The sequence below is a fragment of the Daphnia pulicaria genome, chromosome 7 (assembly GCF_021234035.1).
Source record: "Daphnia pulicaria isolate SC F1-1A chromosome 7, SC_F0-13Bv2, whole genome shotgun sequence".
Classification (NCBI taxonomy): Eukaryota; Metazoa; Arthropoda; class Branchiopoda; order Diplostraca; family Daphniidae; genus Daphnia; species Daphnia pulicaria.
In genome coordinates this window covers 7128355-7134516 of record NC_060919.1, presented here as the reverse complement: position 1 = coordinate 7134516, position 6162 = coordinate 7128355, and the positions used below count along the sequence as shown (strand labels likewise).

Here is a 6162-nt window from a genome sequence, read left to right as displayed (position 1 = left end):
ATATCAACAGACGTACTTCCTTTTGTCTTCCTCAAAACGGCCAAAGCTAATGTTTCTTCCCATCGTGCCTCCCACTCAGCTAATCTACTGACTGACGATGGTTCACAGCTCACCTTCATCGCCGCTCAGCTCGTAGAGATCCTTCATTTGCACCCCATTCGACGAGCATTGCTGTGTCTCTCTGGATTCAAAGGTTTTTCTGCCTCTTCTCCAGCACCAAGCTATTATGACGTCGTCAACTTTTGGCTCAATGGTTTAAACGGAAATCGCGTCCAAATTCAAGCAGTGGTACTCCCTACAATCGTAGAACCACTGGAAAATCCTTATCGTACTGTTCTCTCATCGCTGATATTCTCTCATATTCTCTCATATCTGAAGAATATTGTTTTGGCACATCCCCCGAAGTCCAACGATAATTTTTCCGTTGATATTTTGATCGGTGCTGACTCCTACTGGACGATCGTTGGTGACGAGAACGTACATGGCCAAGGTCCTACAGCCGTAAAAAATTCTCTTTGGTTACCTTAATTCAGGCCCAATTCCTGGAGCCGTCACCTCAAATCAAAGGTCTTCCTATCACATTTCTGCCAGTCACCCTGACGACGGTTATCGTTTATGGTCACTCGAAGCGATTGGAATATTCCCAGATGACGAGAATGGTACCGACGCATCCAATTATCAGGCAAACTCAATTTCTTTCCAGAACGGCCAGTACACAGCAAATCTGCCTAGTAAACCTATTCATCCCTAGATGCGTTTTAATTACTTAATCTGCCAAAAACGAACTCAAAACACAGTTAAAGCCTGTTGAAGAAATCGCATATACTACCGCAGTAGTAATATTGACACTATCTAAGTTTTAATGAAATTCTTTGTTACCTTTTTGACTATTTAGAAAGCGCATAGCATATCATATCTAAGCAAGTGTTTGGTACTCCAGTTGGTACTCCAGGCACACGCCGGTTCAATCCAGGCGATGGAGAAGGGGAATGTTGTTGAAGTAATAAGCCATATGTTGAAGGTAGAGCAATCGAGACGCTGCAGGAGCCCATGGGTCGATTGGGCGCCTGGTACGACCTCGTTTTGCTGGGTTCACTCAGAGCCAACATTTTGCGCACAGATTGTGGGCTGGCAGCTCCTACAATTTCAAAATAAAAATGTGTCAATGGAAAACCCAAACAACAATCACGATTTGAAAAATTCTTCGTACCAAATTTGGGTCCTTGTTGTCCTCGGCGACTCTCGCTGGTGGCGCTGGTCGAACTGCCCGTGCTGGTGGTCGAGAGCGTCGGTTTTCGGGTGACGTTTGCGGACGTGGTGATTGACTGCGCTGAGGACCAATGCCCCGGTCGCCCGGCTTTCGGATCCTCCGCCCCCTCCAGAGCCGCCAGAACTGCCCGAATTGGATGACGTGGCCGCCAATGGATTGCCTTTGGCTGGTGGTTCGACTTCCACCGACATGTGTCGCAGTTGTTCCTCGTCCGTTATCACCTTGAGAAAAAGGAATGTTAATTATTATCATCATCACCCAAAGAAGGTGACAAAAAACAAGCCAAATACCTTCATGTTGCTAAGGTAAGCCTTGACACGCCGGACCATCTGCGCTTCCTCGAACATTTTCTTCGAGTTTGGCATGGCGGCCGACTTCTTGCGTCTCTTGACCGTGGCCGAGGAGAGATGGTGGCGGTCGTGATGAACGGCCCCGCCGGCCATTCCCGATCCGGTCGTTAACTGATTGATGGCCATCATGGCGGCAGAAGGAGGTTGGCCGCCCAATTGCAGCATCGTGAACAGATCGTAGGGCGCCGAGAACAAGTGCGACAAGGAGCGCACCTCTTTGGCGATCATGCGCAGTTTCTCGAAATTGATCAGCCCGTCAACCCGAGTGTCATTGCCGAGATGAATGAACGTCAAATCCTTCTTGACAACGGGGAAAATGGAATCTGTCGCCAGGGAAACGGAGGGGGGAAACGCACAAATATTTGTCTTTACTCAAATGAACACTGACGGGAGAAACCCGCAGGCCCAGAAAACAGCCGTGCGGATGCGGTAATTTTTTTTTTTTAATGGAATCAACTTTACCATGGGTGGCTGAACGTGCTCGCTGTTGATTAGATTTTGATATTTGGATATGTTACGAGACGGGTCCATCAGATCCTGCATGTCTCGGAAGAGACGTTGATATTTTCCCGGTAGTTTCTCCCACGTCTGTTTCAGCCGGGAAACGGCTCCGTGACCAAGACCGGAGATGATGTTGAACATGGAATTGAAATTCTTGCACTCTTTGCATTGGCGAGCCACTTTGATAAACTGTTTGATAGCGCGCATCCGTCGCATCAGATTGTGTTCCGCACAAATTTCCGTCACAACCCAAAACATTTCCCGATTAACCAACTGTCAAAACCAAAAAAATGCGTTAAAAAACGGATGATGAGAGACTGAGAGAAGTTGTGTGCGTGCAATCAAAATGTCTCACATCGCTGAATTGGGAGAGATGAGGCGTTCCGTATTTGCTGCGCAGCTGGAAGAGTCGTCGACATACTCTGTGCTTTCGATTTGAGTGAAAATAGCGAAATCTTGTAACGTGAGCTGGACGGCCACTTCAACCGCGTTCAGGTGGAGGAATTGGACTTGAGATTGCAGCATCAGCTCGCCGGCCAATTCATCCGGCACCAGAGTTTCGGTGCTGTGATTGTTCTTGAGATAATAGCGACTGGCCACGCTGATCCGCTTGGTCAAATTCTGGAGCTGGTCGGGCAACCGGTGCTGCTTGATGATGCTACTGTCTGTCACCGTCACCTCGCAAAGGCTGTAGCTGGACGACGGATCCGTGATTTGGAATTCTTGGAGGGAAAGCATCACCACTTCTCTGGCAGTTGTTTCCTGTGCAAATAATTCACGAAATTGACATTTTTCCAATCGATCCAGCCAATGACGGATGAGTCGCTTTGACCTTGTGGATAAGCAGGTACTTTGACGACTGATCGGCTTTGAAAACCTTGAGGGCGTGTTCGGGGTAATCGGCCCTTGGATCATCGTAACAAATGCTGGTCAAATCCGGATTGCTGTGACTCATGTACATTTGGTTGACGCTGTTGCCAGTCAGGGCTGAACCGACGGCGCCAGATTGTGCGGCACTCGAATCCGCCGAGCCAGTTGTCGAGCCGTACATGACTTCATCGCCGACCGCTTCCTTGTGTGTTTGTGAAACAAGTTGATGGTTAATCTAAAACATCCGGGCGCCACTTAGTTTAAGAGTCATCCTCAAATTACGTACCCCGGTTTGCCTCTGGCCATCTGATTGACCTTGCCCCAAATTTGCTTCAATTTGGTTCTGTGGCCAAGTGTCATGAAACCGCCGCTGTCTCCGGCGCTCTTGGAGCCAATCAGGGCCGCCTTGTCTTTACAAGGCGACGGACACGTGTGGCCCGCAGAGCCGCTGTCGGAATGAACGTCGGAAGACGACCCGCCAAGCATTTTGTTGCTGGAAGACGATTTCGACTCGAGTTTCTTGCCCCGAGGCCGCGGAGAATTATCAGGGGTGTTTAACATTTCTGAATGAATCAAAAAATGTGATTGAAAATTTCCCATAAAAATGTAGACGATTTGTCATATACCTTTAAACGCGTGCAGATTGGAGCGAACGGTGATGGAAAGATGAGTGGAAGCCCGGTGAATTTCCAGTGCGCGTACGTGGCTGACGTGTTCGAAGCTCTGACCGTTCACTTCGAGGATCTGATCACCTCGTTTGAGTCCAACTTCATCGGCTTTGGAACCCTTTTCCACTTTGGAAACGAAGATGCCGAATCCGCGCTCGAATCCACCCAAGATGCTGAAATGAAGTATTTCATCGCGACTGGGCCGGGTCAACGTCACTGTCCTGATTTGAGCTTTTTCCGCGATAGCGAAATCCAGCATCCTCAACTATTGAATCAAATTTTTTTTTAAATATTTTTAAATAATTGTCCCAACATCTGAAAGAAAATGGAATAAATAATCTTACGTGGCTTTGCATCTTGGATTGTTCCAGTAGACACTCGAAGGTTTCGAGAAACTCCATCATGCAGGGATCCAATTAAAAATCGGTAAAATGGTTGTTGACCCATAGGAGAACGACTCGCGTCACTTTATCGGTCGGTGTACGGTCGGATCGTTAAAACTATCGCGTGACACGAAAGAGAGGAATGAAATGAATGAGCCTCTGATGAGACGACAAAGAATAATGGGCGTTACAATTCGAGCAGCTGGTTGCAGACAATCAAGGGACTTTCGATAAAGATCCGATGAGTCAAAATGAAATCTTCGACTTAACTGGGATCGACAGACGAGTCTTCCAACAATTGGGACATTAATCGTTCCACCGTTCCCTGCGTTTTTAAAAAAGGAAAATAATGAAATGTTATAAATAGCTCATCAATTAAACAAGTGGTCGATATCGATCCAATTGTTGTAGGACCTTTTTAATTAGGTGATTAGGTTGTAAAAAGAAATAGGAAAGCCACTCTATTATACTCTACTTGGGCTGCTATCTGTCCCACTCTTGTGCTTTCGATGTGCTCTCCACTCACCTTGATGACGATGTGAGAGCGCTGCGAGGAGGATGCTGAGCCAATTTGGGTCCGCTGTTCCGTCACCAAGACAACCCGTCCATTCTCTTCGTGCCGGCGCGTATTCTCCTCTCCTTTGTGCAAGATGCTAAAGTAATCGGTTTGCGTGATGCAAACAAATTGACAGTCATCGCATTTGGTCTGCATTACGCCCCGGTGATACAATTTGTCCATGGTCGGCGTTATCCCGAAACTAAAAACAAAAAAATGACAAAATTTTCAAATTTCAAATTCAGGTTGAGGGAAATGAGTTTTTTTCGTCTTCTTATCCCCAGTTGGAAGGATGGAAAGATTGACTGACCTGTCGCCAAGGTGTAAGGCTCGACCAGGCTCGCCGGAGGCTCCGCCATCAATTTCGACATGGCCGTTAATAATAACGGACCATGAATCAAGTTCTTCGCCGTCGTTCATGACAACTGTGCCGGCCTTTTCGACGACGGCGAACACCATCACCCGGCAGAGCTCACCGAGCTCACCGACAGAGTCATATTGGCGAATGCCCTGAGGTGTTGGTGAATTCGAGCAGGATTTCGATATCGTCATCCGTCTGATCAGATGGATCTTTTTCTACATAAAAAGTTATCTAATAAATTATCTATATCTATCTATAATTTTCTTTTTCTATCCATACTTGTCATAGAAAAAGCGGGCCTTGTCGGCAGAGGCCAATCTTACCTCATCCAGCATTCGATCGACGGGCTCGTAATCGTAGATGGAGAGCGTCTTTTTCGGCTGGTGCTCGTGAAGCTTGACCTTCTTGTCGAGCACACTATCGAGCGTGTACAGATGGCGGGCGACAGCGCCTTAACACAGATGGATCACACAGTTGTAGGCGGAATGCCAAGGGTGGACGGAATGCCTGGAACACGTCCACGGTTTTCACGTCGGATTCCATCAACTGACGCTCCAACAGCAATTTGAGCGACTCTTGGGCTAACACCATCAGACGTGACCAGACGGGCAGCGGTGGCGTGCTACGCGTGAACGCCACGCCGGATGGATCGTAAGGTGTCACCAGGACTAAAGGTGATTTCAGCTGGGCTCGCTGGGCTGCGACAGATGTTTCAATGTCGCGAATCACTTCTGGTGTGTGGTCATTGTTGAAATTGCTGATGACGAGGAGCTGGCTAGTCCAGTCGTAGGTCGAAACTAACTGGAGGAACCGGAAGAAAACCACTTGAGGTGTCAGAGGTCCCACCCAGTCGATGGCGTCATGCAGCGAGGATTTCGCGCCGGACTCTTCTTCCGACGGTAAACCGTACATGGTCGAATCAACAAACAGGCTGGCTACAATCATTTCAACGGCTTCTTCTTCGAGATATTCCAACAGCATGTGCGAAGCGATCCAGCGCTTGGCCAAACGAACGGCCGTGCTGTAGGCTGTCTGCTCCGCATGTAGGGCATCCGCATGTAGGGCACGTAGTGCCGCTGCCAGTCTTGGGGTAATCTCCTGATCCCTCTGCAGGAGGAGTGATTCCGGATTGTCGCGGTACCTATGACAAAGAAACAATGCAAATCAAGATAGGACCAAATTAGCTTTTGATCGCAAAAAAGT

General features: G+C 48.0%; 1 pseudogene; it reads right to left on the bottom strand.

Annotated features, from left to right (window-relative positions):
- Positions 1-887: 887 nt before the first annotated feature.
- LOC124348554 lies at positions 888-5940 on the bottom strand (annotated as a pseudogene).
- Between the last annotated feature and the right edge of the window lie 222 nt (positions 5941-6162).